Raw genomic sequence first — 18,558 nt, 5'->3', positions numbered from 1 at the left:
TAGCCAAAAAGCGCTGATGAATAACCCACTGGCTCTGAAATCCAGCAGTGCAGAGAGGTCTGCGCTTGTATTGTGTGCAGCAAATAACTATGATATTCTAACCTCCATCGCTAACACTCACCATCATTACGTGTGCTATTTTGTATGTGACGTCTTCAGTGATTCTTCCCATTGCAGCTACGTAGGCACCATCAAAAGCAAGAGGCACCTGAAATAATTGTGCCCTGATGTCAGGGTGCATGCTGAGCCCTGGGAGGTGGTGCTGTGTTTTACCAAGGGTGGAAGGAAACCTGCTGTTCTTGGGCAGCTGGAGGAGCTGACAGGGGCACGTGGGCTCTCTGTAGCAGCTTCTCCAGGGAAACAGGGCAGTGTTGGGGCTCATGGAGCCACAAGAGTTTAGATGCAGACAACACTGGCTCTCTGAGTTTCTAGCTAGAAGGCAGGAATTGCTAACAGGTCTGGAGGTGTTTGGTGGGCTTCAGGAGCAGAGAGGGCAGTGGTGGGGTGAAACGATAGTGAGAAGGCCCCATTGAGGAGTGCTGTAACAGTTCAGTGCAGCAGCACCTGGGGAGATGCTAGTGCCACAAAGGCACCACAGCTCAGGTATCTCAGGAACATCTGGATCGCAGGCAGGAGGAGTCATCTCCAGGTGTTGCCTCCAGTGCAGACTGAAATTCTTAGGAAGAGATTAAAATCAGAGCCTCTTGTTTGGATCTGAGCCCTTGCAGCTTGCTTCTCCTCCCAGAGCAGTCAAGGTTGGGTTTCAGACAAGAATCTCCAAGTTTACCTTACTGAGACATGGCTGGTAATCACACACCATGCTCTGGCGAGTCCCGCAGCCTGCTTGTGGCAGGGGAGACAGGCAGGGCATGGCCAGCCTTCACCACTGTGCACCCTCATCAGTGCCAGGGATGCCAGGCAGAGGTGAGGATGGGCTAACATCTGCAGAGATGGCAAAGAGGTCTGGCAAGTAAAGAGGCTTTTATTGATCTGAGGACTGCAGCTACATAAAGCAAGGTTGTCATGTCGCAGAGTGAAAGGTTGGGCATCATACCGGTATACTGCTTCCCAACCTTTCCATACACATATGTATATATGAGTAACACGTATTTACATGCACCTGTATGCATTTACATGCACAGAAAGACTGTGTATAAGCCAGAATGGAAATATAGTGATTTATAGAATAAAAAACTGGAGATCAGAGAATGACTGAGAGCAACAGCACAAGAAATAGTCTTCCTCAGCTCCTGTGGCCCTTTAAGTTGGAAGGATCTATCTGAAGCTTTTTCCCTGGAGGTACACTGGAGAAGGGGTGCCAGAAGGAATGCTGCCATGAGAATATTGGTAGAAAGATTGAGATAAGTAGGAAGTATGAGATAAGGTGAAAAAAGTCAGGAGGACTTCATGTCTGTGCCATGTTCCTCTGTGGATGTGACCCTTTAGCATGCATGGCTCTCCTTGGCTTACAGGAGTAAGGGAGACTGTGAAAGCAGGATCTGAAATGCATGGGCAGTATTTTTCCTCAGTCTTATTAAAAGCAAAGCAACACACACTATTTACGGTTAGATGGACAAAAGCATTCTTACTTGGCCACTCTCACAGACAACACGCAGTTCAGTGACCAAGCATGAAGAAGTTACAAGGCTTCTCTCAAGAAACTTAGAGCGGTGGAGGGTGTAAAAGCCATCGTAGCTGTGCAAATCTCAGACTCTTTCACCTTTACCTCCTACACACGCACAGTCTATGGAGAACACAGGTATTGGTGAGATAGGTGGCAGCATGAACTACAAACCCGGACACCCTGGGGAAACTCTTATCTAAACCCAACCTATTTCACAGTTGCCCATGCCCTCCCAGCCAAGCCACCCACCACCCAGTCCTACCTCTGAGAAGACATGTAGAGCCTCATGAGCTCCTTACCTCCTGGAGATGTTGTGAAGGTGCTGTCCTCTGTCTGCAGGGCACGTGGGTCCTGCTGCCCTGGGGATTCACCGGGCAGAGTCACCAGAGCAAACACTGGTATGAGTGAACCAACCAACAAATTTGTACATATGTAAGGTAGTGGTTGTGTAATAGCCCCGGTGATTTACATTTGCTATCTGCAGATAGGGATGAAACGCGGGTTGCCTGCAGTATGCTTGCACGCTCGTACACGCACAGCCCGGAGGGAGAGTAAAGCGGAGCCCTTGGATCTCAGTCAAGGCGGTGATTCAGAGGCAGAGCAGCACGCGCGGGATGGGTAGCTGCTAGCCAGCTACTTGTTGGGTGGGCCTGGGCTAATTAAGCTGTCTGATTGGAGAAAGGAATCAAAGATTGAGAGAAGAGAACAAAAGTGCAAGTTGAACTTCATTGTCCGTTAGCTTGACATGTAATTTCATGACAGTTTACAGACCTGTGCAAGAGAACAAAGCAGAAAACATCTATTTTTATGTTGTGGAGGGATGCTGAGCTGAAGACAAGATTTAGTTTGTGAAAACCAGTTTTGGCTTCTTTTTAGTCTTAATCCACCTCCTGCTACACGCTCCTCTGTTCAAAACAGCACACATCTTCATAACATCACTTGCATGCGGGGTAGCCTTGTTTTGTTACAGGACCAGGTTCAGGGAGGAAATTGGTTTCTGATGCTCTGAATGGCTTTGTAAATGAATGATGAATGAAGACGCAGGCAAACCAGGAGATACAGGGAAGAAATTGATAAATAGAAGAGAACGCTGTGGAAAAAAACCAAGGGGATCTAAATTACTTACACAAAATTCAGTAGTAATTTGCGTACTTGGTATTAGGTATTAATGGCATCTCTTTCCCTGCTGTACCAAAACATATTTTATATGCATAAATAAAGGAGACTGCCAACCACCCTAGTGTTTGTGTTAGTTTTAGAGAACCTCCACATTTAATTTCCAAGCTTAAAAGGAAATAAGAAACCTGGAGCTCTGGAGATCATTGCTGTTTCCTTCCAGAGCAATTGTGCATGTTTGACATCTTATCTATTGTTTATGTCAGGCAAACAGTGCCTGGACAACACACAGAGTGGGCTGCAGCAGTAACGCGCCAAGCGAATACCTATGAGTCTCGGTGATTCATCTCCCCAAGGAGCTCTTGCTTTAATCATGGAGGACTGGAAGATGAGGAACACCATAAGGATTTATGACTTTGGGGCAGAGTGACAGCTGTCCCAGGTATTCCAACCCGAATCTACAAATCAATGCTTTTTATTAGAAAGTGACAGCACTGACGGTGAAGGGTCAAGCAACCAACCGCCCCCCACAACAAAACTGCCACATGAGAGAGCAACCCTGCTTCACCCACCAAAAAAAAAAAAATCAATTGGAAATGAAGGCTTTCTGATGGCCAAGCAATCCATTTGTAAGATCATCTCTAGCTAAGGTAATCTCACCTTTTGGAGTGTGGGCCTGCCTGTTTTATCACAGGCATGAAGAAGCAGAGAGTTTAGTGCCAGTACCTTGAAAGCAGCGATGAACTGTGGAGCATCCCCCAGCCCTGCCGGCATCCCGGCTGCTGCCTTTCACTGCTCTGCCTTCACAGAAGCCTCTTTACACCCACTCTGCTCTTTTAGACAAACAGCCTGGTGTCCGCATTGTGTTTTGCGCAACAGAGTGATGTTCCCTCCACAGCTGCACTTTTCCCCTACCCCAGACAGCTGGGTCCTGTCTGAAAGCAGCAATCCCTACAGGCCATGAAAAAAAATGAAAGCTTCCCTTCAGAACTCACGGCTGCGGCAGATAACTAGAAATTAAGAGTCCTGGGCTCTGTTGTCCCTTACAAAACTCTCAGATGCAGGTGAATAGTCTCCTTATCTGTGTTACTCAGTTTCTCCATCTCTGAGATGGAAAAGCTGCCTCTCTGGAGTGTTTATTCACAAAAAAGGATTTGAGGCTTTCAGCTGGGTGGAGGCATAAAAGTGCAAAGCACTAGTATGGGCAGCAGCTGTGGCCTGCTTACACCCACAAATAAAGAGAAAAAACTAAAAGAGGGACATACCACTGCTTTCATGTCACCTACCACACAACCTTCTGTAAAAGCCAAGAAATGCACTTTATTTTAGAGGAGGAACCTGCCCTGCAGCTGCTGCTGCCTGGTGGGGAGGTACAAGGAGCCCTTGTGCAGAGCTCACTCTTGGACAGAAGGCAATCCCTGCCTTCTAATCTCAAAGAGATTGTCACAGGAATCATGCCCCTTTTCCAGCCTTATTTGAATTACTTAAAGCTGCAAACCTTCGCAGATCACAGGCACTCGATTAATCAAGCTGTGTCAGCCCGTACCTGCTGTGAGGACTGAGCCACACGGCTGCCAAGGTGGCCATTGCAGTGTCCCATCAGGGTAGTTTAGTGGTGGTTGATTTGTCTGTTTGAATTCAGTTTTCAGTAGCTGTAAAAAAAGCACAAATAATCAAAGAAAAAAAAAATTAAGAGAGCTCAAATACTTGCTTTCTGACTTCACGTCCTGCAGTTCTTTGCAGAAAGCAAAGTCAAAAGGAAGGCTGCGTTCACAATCCAATGCCCGTTTTGTCATCGCAAACCATATGGACAACACATTTAATTTGGAGAAACTATTTGTGGAGCTGAGTGCTGATGCAGAATAAGGTCCACCTAATGCTGCAAAAGCAACGTCAAGAAGTTTTTCTTCATGAGGAGAGAACACAAAATCCTACAGGAAGCCCATTATGCTACTGCGGTTGCTGTCTCTGAGGAGCACTTGGGATGAGGAGGGTCACCGCTCCCCCAGCTGCTGGAGGCTGCCACTTCTCACTCTGATAATTGACAGGGCTATCGTTACTTGGCATGAGATCAAGCGACAACAAGCCCGTCTACTTCTGAGAAAGGGCAACCAGTTCAGAGCTTTAGGGTCATTTCTACTAACACCCTCCCACTAGTCTCCATTTGCTTTTAAGGGTGATCAGAAGTGTAGCATCTTGAGGGGCAGACAGGGAAGAGAGATTTTTGAGGAGCTGATCAGCCACTTGAGATTTTGTTGAATCCTTATGAAATACTTTTAACATTTCATTAGGAAATATTGCTATTTTTGTTGATGTCTAATCTTTTGTGAGGTGGTGTCAGTAGCCAGAACCACTATAGAATTTTCCGTATGGGAACATCCTCACAAAGCCCCAGACATGAACATTACTGAAACTTAAGGTATGGGCATAACATTTTCCTACTTTACTTCTGCAGTAGGTCACTTCTACCCACCACATAAGCAGGGTCGAGTGTTATTTCTGAGGATGTTACCCAAGGGATGTGATTTCTTTTTCCCTCATCACTGATGGAAGAGACAAGAACTGTCTTCCAAGTCATTACTGTGGCTCTAGTCAGTTACAAGAGAAAAACATTAAAAAAAAAAATAAAAAAAAAAAAAAATATATATATATATATAGTTTGGCACTTACATAAAGTGGAACAGTATCAAACAAATGCTTAGAAATTAGGAGAAAGTAAAAATAACAAGCCAAAAGTATCTTTGAAGTTCCTGCAGTAATGTGAAACATTTTATGTTTTTATTTGGAAAAGGATTTCCTGTGGTGTTGTCTCTATATGTGCAAGATGACTGTTTACACAGCTAGTTCTCAAGCTTTTTACGTTTCCAGCTGAAAGATCAGAAAAAACAGACAAGTTAGAAATTGTCACCTCAGCTGGGATTTTTGACCACAGGAGGCTCTTAGTAATGACAATGGTTCCTGGGATAAGATGACTGTTTGAAAGAGGGAAGAAAAGTGATATTGTCGAGTTATTGCCTGGTGACACTGTGGCTTGAGGAGAGTTTTGCAAAGATCCAAGGAAGCTGATGGTACTGTGGGCTGTGATGCTCCGAACCATCTACCGGATTAGCCCTTCCCTTCTGGAGTAACTCTGAATTTCACTTAATTCCCAGCTCTCCAGAAGAGGAAGAATAAGCAGCTTTGGAAAACAACAGATTCCAAGATCGGCTGTAAGACTATTTCTAACATTTTAATGCCCTGGAAGCCAGACATTTTTTTGATTTTGGTCATATTACAGTCACATGCCTCGGATGTTTTCTTCACTTCTTAACCTCAGAGGCGGTGCAGCATAGCCAGACGCTTGCAATATTCAGCATCGTGGACAGGCACCAAAAGAGTGCTGCATATACAACGAAAAAATGCAGTAGTGACACATATGCATCTATAGCCATATGTACACACATATTGATGTTTAAGTAAGCACACACAGCCTGGATTTTCCAGACTGACACGTTATTTACTTCTTTCTGAGGCTTGGAAGATTTCCCCTGGAGCTCACAACCTGCCCTGCCCGGGCTTGGTCTGGGGAACTCACCCACAGAGAGTCTCTTCCGACAGCCGCCAGATCACCTCCCTTCCCAGCTGATGTTAAGTAAACATCAGCTTTTAACCCCTAGGATATTACACTTGACCTTTGCACCCGCTGCAAATATCGTCATAAATAAATACATGCTCAAGTAACAAGGAAGGCGGAGATGGAAGGATTCAGGTGAAAAATAGCACATGCAAAACTTGATTAGAGCTGCCTGGACTCTACATCCTGATACAAAGGTGACTGGGGAGGTTTTGTGATGGATGAAATGTCATTCACAAGAGCTCTGTCTGTAGTTGCCAGCACAGAAACAGGTCCTTAAAATTCCAACAGCTGAAGCCCTGCCATCCGTCAGGCAGAGGAACACAGCCATCCACCCACCCACTTGGCCAGCACAGAAGCCCAAACGATGAGCATAAGTCACAATCATTTTGTTTGTGCAAAACTCTTGGCCACGAAGAAGCAGCCGCCGCCTGTCTAACTGTGTGTGGCTCTCCTATCTGTACACACAAATACCTCTGTATACAGAGGCTCCCAAACTCCTGCTGTGCAGGGCTTTTCCTACCTGGCAGCAAACTGGGGGGAGATGCGGCTTCTCATGGCAGGATTATTTGGCCATGGGAGTACAGCACATTCCTACCTGCAAGAATTATTTATTTCATAAAACAGCCTGGAAATGAGGTCAGTGTTGTTTAGGCTTCCGTTTGTAGGCATTCAAATACTATTGTAATCCAGTTAATCTTTTTTTTTTCCCTTTTGACTGTCACCCATCGCATAGGTTGCAAAGTGGAAATCATTCTCATCTGCCTTTGTTTGAATCTTGGCAGCATTCATTTTTAATTGAAAGCCACACTCTTGCACCAAGAAGCCTGATGGTTTTGATTCAAACTTCACTCAAGCATCCTTTGACTGAGCTTCAAGTACTTTATATTAGTTTGGACTAAAATTAAAAAGCAATCTATGCAATGCACTCCCCCAACCAGAATGCCTGGGCAACTTTGCAGATAAGACCCACCTTTTTCCCCTTCAGCTCTTGGTTACTTGGTCTGGTTCCCATACTGCTAGTGCTGGCTAAACACAGACCAATTCCTAGCAGAATAAATAGCGTTTCTTAGTCAGTACAAAAGCGTGTGGCTTCTTTGCCCAAATTATAAATTCTCCACAAGTTACACCTGTGGCCAGTAGGGCCTGAGGGATAAAGCAATATGAAAACAGGTCATTACTTGAGTAAACGTGAGATGATGCCGTGAGGAAGTATTTAGCTCACCAGGCAGCAGAGAGAAACAGCAGTGTGATTCTGTTTTTCTCTGTTTTTTTGTCAAGGCGGGCACCACCAGCCATTTTTCACATCACACAGCTGTCCTCCCCCATCCCCTATGGGTGAAGTGATGGTTTAGGGAATGACGTAACCAGAGCAGGAATTTGGGCTCGGCAGCTTTTCCCCCCGCTGGTTTGAGGCACCAGCTGGGGAACACCTGCAATTAACGGAACCAGCATTTTGACATAGGGAATACGGGGCAGTTTGCAGAGGATGGTGAATCTCATCATCCTTGGTTTACACAGGGGAAACTGAGGTATAGGTGTGCAAGTCAAGGCACACGTATTGCCACATCTCAGAGTTACTATTGGAATCATAGAATCATTTTAGCAGGAAGAGACCCTTAAGATCATCGAGTCCATTGTTTAATCTTGAATTTCTGGGCTGGAGGGAATCTCCCCACCAAAGGCAGAGGCGATGGGGGCTGATCCCCAGTTCCCCTCCAGCAGCCAGGCTGGTAGGATCCGCTCACTGACCTTTCCAGGAACGGGGCTGCGTGTCTGAGTGAAGACTCACTCAGGATCAACCCCCGTGACTCGGGGATAAATGAAACACTTCGCCGTCTGGCATATCACTCCGTTTCCCACGAACGGCACAAATAGTCACCGCGGCATGTACAAACACAAGGAATCTATTATTGGCACCTCTCCTTGGCTCGCCGTTGTGACGTCCAACCTGGAGGCAAGTGTTAATGCCCTTATAAGGCTTCTCGCACACATTTAAATGTGTTATCCTTTGGCCGATGATACAAACTGCTATCTCAGTAGCATACGGCATGGGGAGGTGGGAGATTTTCTTGGCTCTGTGGTGAGAGAGAGAAATTAAAAAGGAGCCTACAATGCTGAGTCACTGTGACAAATAACTTACTATGGAATACATTCAGGCTTTAGCAAGGAGGCAGCTGATAGTGAGTCAGTGACTGACTAGTGCCTCCTAGATTTTCCTCCTTGGGAAAGATTCAGTTTAATGGCATGAAGTGCCAGCAAAAAGTCGTTCTTGGTGTTACCGAGTCAATATCTCTAATTATACACATAGTTAAAACTGTCAAGTTAAATTATACATCACAAAATATGTGCATTTTTTTTTGGCATATAGCATACCCCTGTTACGAAGCGATTCAGTACGTCCCATTAAAAACACTGTTTTTCAGATGCTGGAAATTTTGCCAAACTTCAACTGTTTGGCCGTGTTAATTCAAGCATCTCCCCTCTTTTGGTTGCTCAACTTTGCAGGCTTATGAATGTCCTATTTAGCATTCTGGCTTAGCACTCCATAGCACAGCTTAAACCAAAATAGATAGTTTTCTCTTTAAAAAAACCCCAGACCTTCCAAGTGCAAAATGGGTACTGTTTTGAGGCAGAAGGTACAAGAATGTCACAATTCAACCAAACATTTAGTACCAGTGAAGTCAAATTTGCATGTGCTCACTCATGGCCTTTTTATTTGGAAGGGGGCAGGGAATGGTGTCTTACTTTCTCTCTCTAGTCTGACAGACCCATACTCAGGCAGGGAAACAAGATCTCACTTCAGGAAATAGCCTGCTCAGAACCATGGATGCAGAGGAGGAGATCAGAAAGCAAGCCTGAGCTAATTTGCTCTGGTCCTCAGGTCACATACCTGCCATTGAAACAGCAGAAACACCAAGACACAAAATCCCCCAATGGCTGAAAAGCTGCATCCTAACCCATTTTTGATTCTTGCAACCCCCTTTCTGTTTACACTGCCCATCACAGTTGCCAATTAAATTCTCAAATATTGATGCTATCTCCTACCACCACATGACCGACACTGCTTCCTATAGGAGGCAATTTGCTGTCTTGCTGAACATAAATAATATGGAAAAGCTAAAAGGCAATTCTGTTACCTTTTCAGCCAGCCCATCCTTGGCCATGGCAGCAGGGGATCAAGGGGCCTGAGCAACATGATACGTCCTGTGTTGCCAGCGGGCTGCTCACCCAGCTGATATCCCTTTCATCTCTTGCCTCCAGAGACACCCAACAGCATCAACCCTGAAATTCCTAAGATGCTATGCTAACTAATACATTATGGGGAAGATTATAACTTCCCGAGCAGACCACAACCAGGTGGAAACTATTTCCTATCGTCCTCTTCCACCTGCACTCTGGGAGGAGACATGAGGTTCAGCTTGTCAAGAGGAACATTTCCCCTCAAGTAATTCCAGCTGGGGCACTGCAGTCAGGCTGCCTTTTCTAAGCACAAGTATCATAGAGGCATAGAACAATACATTATTCACTTGAACCATTAATTAAAGAATTATACTAATGTTGTTCCTGTCTGAAGACAGGCTGCTAAGGAAATATAATAAGTTATTCACATCTGCTGTCCAACTTATATGAACTACAGTGATCCAGTTGCTAGTGAATGAGGTCCATAAAACTGATCAAATATTTTTACATGGTGCTTTTGTTTGTTTCTTGAACTAGTGTCTTCTTTCCCCCCAAACCAAAGGTTTTCTTGATAAGTACTGATATAATCAAAAACTGCACTGTCTTTTTTTAGCATCCCTCTCCAAGCCTGTGAGACAAAGGGCTTCCTTATTTCCACCATGGCGCTAATACATCACATAAAAAACCCAACCATTAAAGCAATTGGTGTACTCAGTAGGGGCAACTGAGGGCTTTTCCAGGCCATGGAAGAGGCAAATCCACAGGGCCGCAGGGAACTACATATTCCACCGATGCCAGTGTTAGCTCATCTGTGGTTGCTGAAGGACTTTTGAGCCAGGCTCTCATTGGCCCTGAGGCAATGAAGTGGTCTTAAAGTGAATGTAAGCATGTATTTATGATTAAGAGTCTTCCTTTAAAGACAAATTGTCTTCTATCTCTAAAAAAAATAATTTAACACCCCCCCCCATAGACACTTCTTTTAAGAGCAGCAAATTAACATAATTTTAAAGAATAAAAATGCTTGTCTTTTTCTTTGCCCAATTGTGTAGAGAGGCTCTCAGATATGACCTTTCCAAAATGCCTGTCAATGATCAGCTATAAAACAAGAAATCTCAGTAATATTTTTCTAACGCAGAATGAAGAGCAGCCAACTTCCCATAGAAAAGGAGGAGGATTTTCTCAAACTAATTTTATTTCCTTATCTTTAGTCATCTGCTGAAAAGAAAACACTAAATATATTCCTCAGTCTACTCCTTCCAGTGATAGCTCGAAGGAGTAAAGAACCATATGCTCCTTCAGCTGATCTATACTGTCTCCATGACAATGCACATTTACAAAGTTTGCTTCCAACGACTTTGTAGTATGAGCTCCAATTGCTTGTAATTAAGGGTACGAGGAGGGAAGGGCTGCTCGTTGCTGCAGCTACATCAGTCAGGCTCCCCTTCCCAATTCTGTTGGAGAGGGCTGCCCTCTGCACAGGGCTCTAGGTGAGACCATTACACTCCTGCAACTGCCCGGACCTCCAGCTGGTAAAAATCAGTTTGTCATCAGCCATATCAGTACAGCTCAGCCATCTAGCACTAGCCAAGAAGCTAATACACTTAGTCCTTTCACGTTCCATGTAAGTTTTAATACACAAGACTCTTTAAAAGGGTTTTCACCAATCAGAAAAATCTTAGATTTACACAGTGTCCTCCTTGTTAAAGGGTGTTTTGCTTCCATAGTGTTTTAATTCAGTGAAAACAGATTCCCAAAAGTTCCTCTCTCTGGAGTAGAGCAGGGTCTCAAAGCTGTGACCTCTTTGAGCAGGGCAGACATTGACAACCAATGGTAGGACAAGGGGTAATGGGTTCAAATTGCAACACAAGAGGTTCCACTTAAATTTGAGAAGAAACTTCTTCTCAGTGAGGGTGACAGAGCCTGAAACAGGCTGCCCAGGGAGGTTGTGGAGTCTCCTACTCTGGACACATTCAAATCCACCTCAACACCTTCCTGTGTAGCCTCATCGGGGGGATTGGACTAGATGATATTTGAGGTCCCTTCGAATCCCTGACATTCTGTGATTCTGTGACAGAAAGGCAGAGGAGCAGTAGCTGGGCATGGGCCCTGTGCAAGGGCACCCACCACAGCAGGAACACAGGCATGGGGAGAGGGGCTAGCTGGCTGGCAGGGAAAAAATATGCCAGCAAATGAAGAGGCATAATTGACAAACAAAGAGTTTGTGTCCACAGTAAAATCAAAAAGTACTAACTCTAAGATCATAGAATCATTTTCATTGGAAGAGACCCTCAGGATCATTTAGTACAATCTTAATGTAACCTGACTCTAGCACTAAACCATGTCCCTCAGAACTTTGTCTAAATGCCTTGTAAACCCCTCCTGGGATGGTGACTCCACCACTGCCCTGGGCAGCCTGTTCCAGTGCCTGACAACCCTTTCTGTGAATAATTTTTTCCTAATATCCAACCTAAACCTCCCCTGGTGCATCTTGAGCAGCTGCACTTCTAAATTGAATGCCCATCCTAGATCCAAAATGAAAATAATCGCTCCATTTGCAATATAATAAAGCCTTACACCAGTCCTATGTAAGAGTGTGATGTTAGCTATCATTGCAGTCTTCTGCTGGCTTGTGAAGAAAGGTACCAAGGCTACTGAGCAAGTGTCAAGCTAAGTCATACCCCAACATTTCTTAGAAAGTCCAGTACTACAAAGCCTAACACTAAAAATAGCCACAAAAAGCTGTCTGAAAATGTTATGAATGACCGAATCTTAAAAGTTGGAGAACTCAGGACAGTGTCAGTGCGATAAATGTGTAGCCAAAACAAGTGCCTTAAAAACAACAAGAGGCTAAACATGGAAGACTGTGCCAATGAAAACAATGCAACCATATTTCAAGTGTTTTCATGACTGAAAGTGAAAGGTCCTTTCCTGTCTCTGAGCAGTATCTGGGTGGGCCCCAGAGTCTGAGTCCATTCCAGAGGCTGGTTTTGAGGGCTCTAGAGCACGTTCTAGGCTGTGTTCCAGGTCACATGGACCATCTAGATCACATTCTAGGTCACACAAAAAGTTCTAGAGCATGTTCTAAGTTGCTTGCCCGGTCCCGATCAGGTTTTAGCTCGCTTGACAGTCCACTAGACAGTTACTTGATGGTGTGTGTTTGGCCTGCTCCATGGTTCTACAGTATGTTTTAGGTCACTCAATGGGTTCTAGATAACATGAAGGCACTAGAGTGTGTTCTAGATTGGGTTCTAGCTCTCTTGAAAGTTTTCAGAGTGTGTTCTAGAATTTGGGTTCTGGCTCACTTGAAGGTTCTGGATTGGGTTCCAGAGTAGACATCCCTAGAGAGGAATTGTGTTCTGAGAGGGGTTGGTCCTAGAATCTAGTAATGGGCAAAATTCAAGCTCCATTGATATCAATTGTCAGTCAAGAATTGTGTCTTGATTACTTGTTATTTATTATTTCTTCCCAGTGTACTTAGAATTGCATTCAAAATGAATAATAAGAGAATCATCCTGCAAAATACCTTTTGGGCTCTGTTAGGCTCTTTTGGACCCTGTTGAGCTCTGTATGTCTCTGTCAAGCTCTATAGAGCTCTGTTGGTCCCAGTTGGGCTCTGTCAGGCTTTGTTGGGCTCTGTTGTGCTCTATCAGACTCTGCCGGGTTTCTTTATATGAAAACTATAATTTATGAAATATATAATTTTATTTTAAAATATAATTTTAAAGAATAAAAATATTTGCCTTTTTCTTTGTGTTAATAAAAAACTTAAGCTGGCCAAGGTGCGATTGTCTTTAGGATTCTAAAAGAACAAAGATACATTTATTTTAAAATAAACCTGACACATCTATTTTCAATTGTCAGAAATCAACATGTAGAGATTTGTTTCCTTCTCTAGTTCACAACCGGTAAACTGACCTATGCAGGAAAATCCCTATGAATTTATCAGGTATTTTGATTTTCGCTAGACCGGCACTTTTCACTAAGAAACGTCTATCATTAAAATTTTAACCCGGCTGTAATCCTCACTGTTTGTGTATCCTGAGAGGGATCCTTTAAACCAAACGGGACTCCCAAGAGCTGGCAGAGTCCTGTTGAGCAGCTTTCTGTGGCTTTTCTCCTCCCTTTGCTTGCCCTCCCAGTAGCCAGGCCCAGGACACTGCTCACAAGCTGTCTCCACCTCCATTTGATGCCTACAAATATACGCCAAGTTCTAATTATGCTTGACAGTCCTCTAGAAATTCAGATTTCTTTCCCTCTCCCCACCTTGAAAATGCCAGATTCCTCCTAAAGTCTATTTAGAGGGAACAAAGCTAAGGCTTATCTAATTAGAGCTGAGTCTCCAGTTATCCCTTCACTCCATATACCAGGAACTAAAGCAAATTCTGCCAGAGAGGAGTCACATCTAGACTAGTCTACCAGGATTATGCAGTGCAAGGAGGTGTGCTGTGCATGAAGGAGTTTCTGCTGGGAAGAGAGACAGCTCAGAGTCACAGCTTCCTCTTCGAGCCCCTGAAACTCAAGGATTCTGAAAGGTTTGTTTTTTCCCCAGTGCAAAACACCCTTCCTTTGGGGAGTAAGAGCCAGCCCTGCTCGGGCTTTGCTAATTTCTCCCTTTAGCAAGGAGACACACGAGCCCTGGCGTGCCAGGAGCTTAGGATGCACCGCTCACAGTCATTTGGTGTCTCTGAGAGCTCCCTGGTGAATGGCAACATAAAGGATTCAATGTGTGTGCCCAAGTGTCGAGCAAACACTGCCTGTTGAAGAGTTTAAGGGGAGGAAATGCTTTCCAGACACACAAGCCTTTTCTAAAGGAATTGCTGCTCCGTAGGATGTCAGATGCATAATGCCAATGCCATAAATGTCACCATACAGCAGTTTTCATTCACAAAATACATGATTGATGTCAAGAAAGCCCAAAGAAATATATATCCCTTTTAATTCGTCTTACCCCTGCTCCTTTCTTTGGGGCTTTGGGAAACAGGCTTCAGGAGAAGCTTTGAACAATCATGCAAAATCAATCATGTTCAGCTTTCAGAGGGTGGGGAAAAAAGCTAAAAAAATATTGCCACATCTTTTGGGAGGTCGAGAAAGGCACACAGCCCTGGCAGACAACTCCTGCACAAGTCCAGCATCTTCACAGCCTGACTCCCCAACCCACTGCACCTCATGGTGCTGCCAGCACAGCCCACCCTTGGGGACCAGTGGCTGGTGTGTCCCAGGGACCATTTTTGCTAGGAAGGATGCCAGGCCAGAAGCCGGGTGGAAAACAAACACCAGTGCAGGTAGAAGAGATCATAGAATCATTTTTATTGGAAGAGAGCCTCAAGATCATCAAGTCCAACCATAACCTAAATCTAGCACTAAACCATGTCCCTAAGTACCTCACCTACACATCTTTTAAACCCCCCCAGGGATGGTGACTCCACCACTTCCATGGGCAGCCTGTTCCAGTGCCTGACAGCCCCTTCTGTGAATAATTTTTTCCTAATATCCAATCTAAACCTCACCTGGCACAACTTGAGGCCATTTCCTCTCATTCTGTCACATGCTACTTGGAAGAAGAGACCAACACCCTCCATGCTACAAACTCCTTTCAGGTAGTCGTAAACAGCAATAAGGTCAGCCTCCTTCTCTCCAGTCTAAACAGCCCCAGACCCCTCAGCCACTCCTCATAAGTTGCTTGCTTTCTCCAAAATTGTTGTACCCTGATTAAAAAATACTATTTTTTTTTTTTTTTCTAACTTGTTTGGGGCACACACACACAACGAAGAGCAGATGGAGCCAGAGTCACCTTACAAGAGTGTGACCAAATGAACCCAAGTGAACAGGTACATGTGGATGGCAGCAAGCCCTGAGCTCATGTGGTCAGCAGTGTCTCTTTGCTCCCATAACACCAAGCTCAGGCTGGGACTGGGCTGTGTCTCCTCACCTATTCTGGCTCCAGGAACCCTGGAAGGGGTCTTCTTCATGCCTAGGGAAACTAACTTGTTTTTTTCTTATGCCTTTTGTCCTGTTTATTTTATTTTACATTTCCCTAAGCCAAAAGCTCTGCTATATTTATGAATTTTGACCCTAGAGGAGTTTGGAGGCTCAGGCTAAGTGGCCATAGTCATGCTACCATGGCACTGAGACCCACTGGCTTTCTGGGGGCTTCATTGTGTTAGATCCCCACAAGCACATAGTGAGGGACAACAACCACCCAAAGAGCTCATAGCCTGGGGAGACAAGCCAGGAAAAATAAATACTGGTGTACTAATTATGTAGAGAGATTAAGAACCTGGTTAATTTTATTTAATTGCCTCCAGCTTCTTTTGGTCAATAGGGAAAGACAGACACTTGCAGGGGTGATCCATACCAAATGGACTAAATGCCCTGAAGATAAGCCTATGTAACTCCTTATAGCAATGGCCCTCCTGGTTTAGATGTATTAGGTAGCTGGGGTTGATCCAGGCTTGGGTTCAAGTTGGAAGCCTGTGGCTGGGAAAGGATTTTTGCCCATGTCCTTGGAAACCCAGACTGGGACTGAACAGCCACTCAGGCCCCCGTTTTTGGCTATATTACTGTTGTGTTTTATGGTCACCAAAGCATTTTTCTTCCCTTCCCCGCCTTGATATGTGACTCCCCAGAGTGGGCTGTTTGTCCCCCCAGCAGAAAATAAAGAGTCACACCAGCAGCAGAGGGTGTGGAGGCAGACGCTTTTTGGGCATCAGAACTGGCAGTTTTTAGAGCCTCCAAATGAGTAGGCGACTGTGCTGAGGCTCTTTCTCCCACCACAAATCACGAAGCCAAATATCTCAGCTGCACTGCGTGTCTGCAGGAGCTCCTCCTCCAGTGTTGGCTGGTGTGGGAAGGGCTCTGCTGGCACGCAGCTCACCCAGGAGCTTGTGTGCCTGTGGTCAAAATTAAGCAAGCCCCTGTACATGTGTTTGAGATGCACACATGGGCAAAGACCTTCCTGCCCCATACAACCTGCCTGGCCTCACATGAACAACCTGGAGCACACCAAGTGTCGGAACTACGCACAACCAGCCAAACCCTCTGGGGATGTTGGCACTTGGATGGATCTGTGCAGAAAGATATGGGCATAAGGGCACCAGAGAGCAGAGGTCTTCTCTGCTTCTTCTTAGAGGAGGGATGGGAACAAATTAGCTAAAGGCAGTGGAAACAGATGTACTCGTGTATCTTGTACCCTATAACAGAAAGGCCCTTCCAGTGAAACAGATGGGCTTAAGTGCCATTTAAAGCAACTCCTGCTTTACCCAAGAAAGCCTCACACAATCTTTGCGTGTGGATTACGCAAGCAGTTTATACAAGAAAGAATCTGGCCACACATCCTTAACATCATGGGAAGCCTTCTTAATCTAAGCTGAACCAGAGGAGCCAAGAAAAACAGCTCCTAAGCCCTTGAACCTCAAGCAACACTATTGACTTAAACTACCTACGGCTGGGTACTGAGCTTTATTTCTGTAACTGCTGCTTCTCCTTCCCTTTTCTGCATGCATCCTTTGATAGCCCTGTCTCAGGGAGACTTTTTTTAGGGACAAGTAACAGCATGGCTTCATGGCATCTTGCAAATTGTAAAGACCATCACAAAAGTGCATAGGCAAAAAGCAAATAGACTTCACAAAAGCAATCACACAAGCAGAAGTTCTCATTATAGGCATCATGACTCTAAACTCTTCAGAGCTAAGCCACCGATTTAGCACACACTGTCTCAGCCACTTTGCACCTCCTCATACATTAATTTTCTTCAGGGACAATAACAATGAGAGCTAAGCATTGCACCCCAGAGATTTCCTTCTTCTGTCTCCTTCCTTTTGTAATCCTATACTGCAGACATATTGGTCATAACCAATATGTACTTTAGACCTATGAATGGAGAAGAATGTGGAAGACAGGTAACTCCTTAATTTCTCATTGTGTTCAATGAAAAGGCACTAAACACAGAAAAAGGTGGAGTTGTTTGTTCCCTTCCAGTGAAAACACTACTTAAGAGCTAAAACTTCAAAGAACAAAGGAGCAAAACCAATAGGACAGTCAGACTTCATCAGAATAATCAGTATGGGTAAAGGAAAGATTAGCTTGAATGAAACTTAGAGCAAAAAATATCTTCTCGTGCTTCCTCCATACAGGCTAATCCAACCACCCAGCTCATGCTGCTGCTGCTGCCATTTCAGAAGTGACAGTTTTCAAAAGAGCCAGGACTGGTTTGCTATGCTAAGCTGAGGTAAGCACAGCAAGCAACAGCTGAACATAGAAACGCAGAGTTTCTAAAGTGGTTTTTAAAAGAAAAAAACCCAAATCCTAAGGATACAATACGGAGTCATGACAAAAGGCTCCCAGCAGTGAAAGTCGCAGTTTTGGCTCATTGCTTAAACTAATGCTTAAGTAACAAAGTCAAGCACTGGCAAAGATGAGGAGGTAAGGAAATACTCAGCATACCTGCTGGTGGCTATGCAAAAAGCCTGAAGGCTCTTCTCCTGCAGCAAAGAGCATTCCTGGTAGGCTATTGCTCCATCTGCTTATACTGACGACTGCTCCCACCACCAGCACTCATTTACTCTTGTCAACAGTGAACACTTGAGCCTTTTCCCTGTGAGCAATTACACCTGTTTCCTGTAAAGCTGGTGGTTGTGCTCATGCACTTCTCCTGTTGTCAAGTAGGTTAGAGATCAGCTGGCCCTATATGAGCCGTATGTAGGAATAGTTCTTGTGTCCTCAGTGCCTCACCTGTTATGCTTCAGACATCACTCTGACATCACTCTGAGCCAGTGATCATCTAACAGTGTGGGAAGGAGAGGAGTAGCACGTTAACACTGTCACCTCACTCTTATTTCCACCTCTTCAGGGTCAGCTGCCCACTCCAGCCTACAGCCCCTCAGTTGCTAACAGGGCTGGAGTCACACAACCCATTCTAGTCATTGTAAAAATAAATAAATAAAGCAATGCAATGTGTTTTGCTGAGAGGGGAGAGAAGAAAATTGATTGTAACTATGAGTCCAAATAAACCCATCTGCTCTTT

General features: G+C 44.7%; 1 long non-coding RNA gene across 1 annotated transcript; it reads right to left on the bottom strand.

Annotated features, from left to right (window-relative positions):
• Positions 1 to 502: 502 nt before the first annotated feature.
• Positions 503 to 18,151, bottom strand: LOC110354960 (uncharacterized). Its single transcript, XR_002407222.2, has 3 exons — positions 17,979 to 18,151; positions 4,287 to 4,392; positions 503 to 2,714 (listed from the first exon to the last, which is right to left on the bottom strand). It is a non-coding gene; the product is annotated as an uncharacterized LOC110354960 (long non-coding RNA).
• Between the last annotated feature and the right edge of the window lie 407 nt (positions 18,152 to 18,558).

The sequence above is a fragment of the Columba livia genome, chromosome 5 (assembly GCF_036013475.1).
Source record: "Columba livia isolate bColLiv1 breed racing homer chromosome 5, bColLiv1.pat.W.v2, whole genome shotgun sequence".
NCBI classification, from domain to species: Eukaryota; Metazoa; Chordata; class Aves; order Columbiformes; family Columbidae; genus Columba; species Columba livia.
Note: the sequence above shows the minus strand (reverse complement) of the source record. Positions and strands in the feature narration are given on the sequence as shown.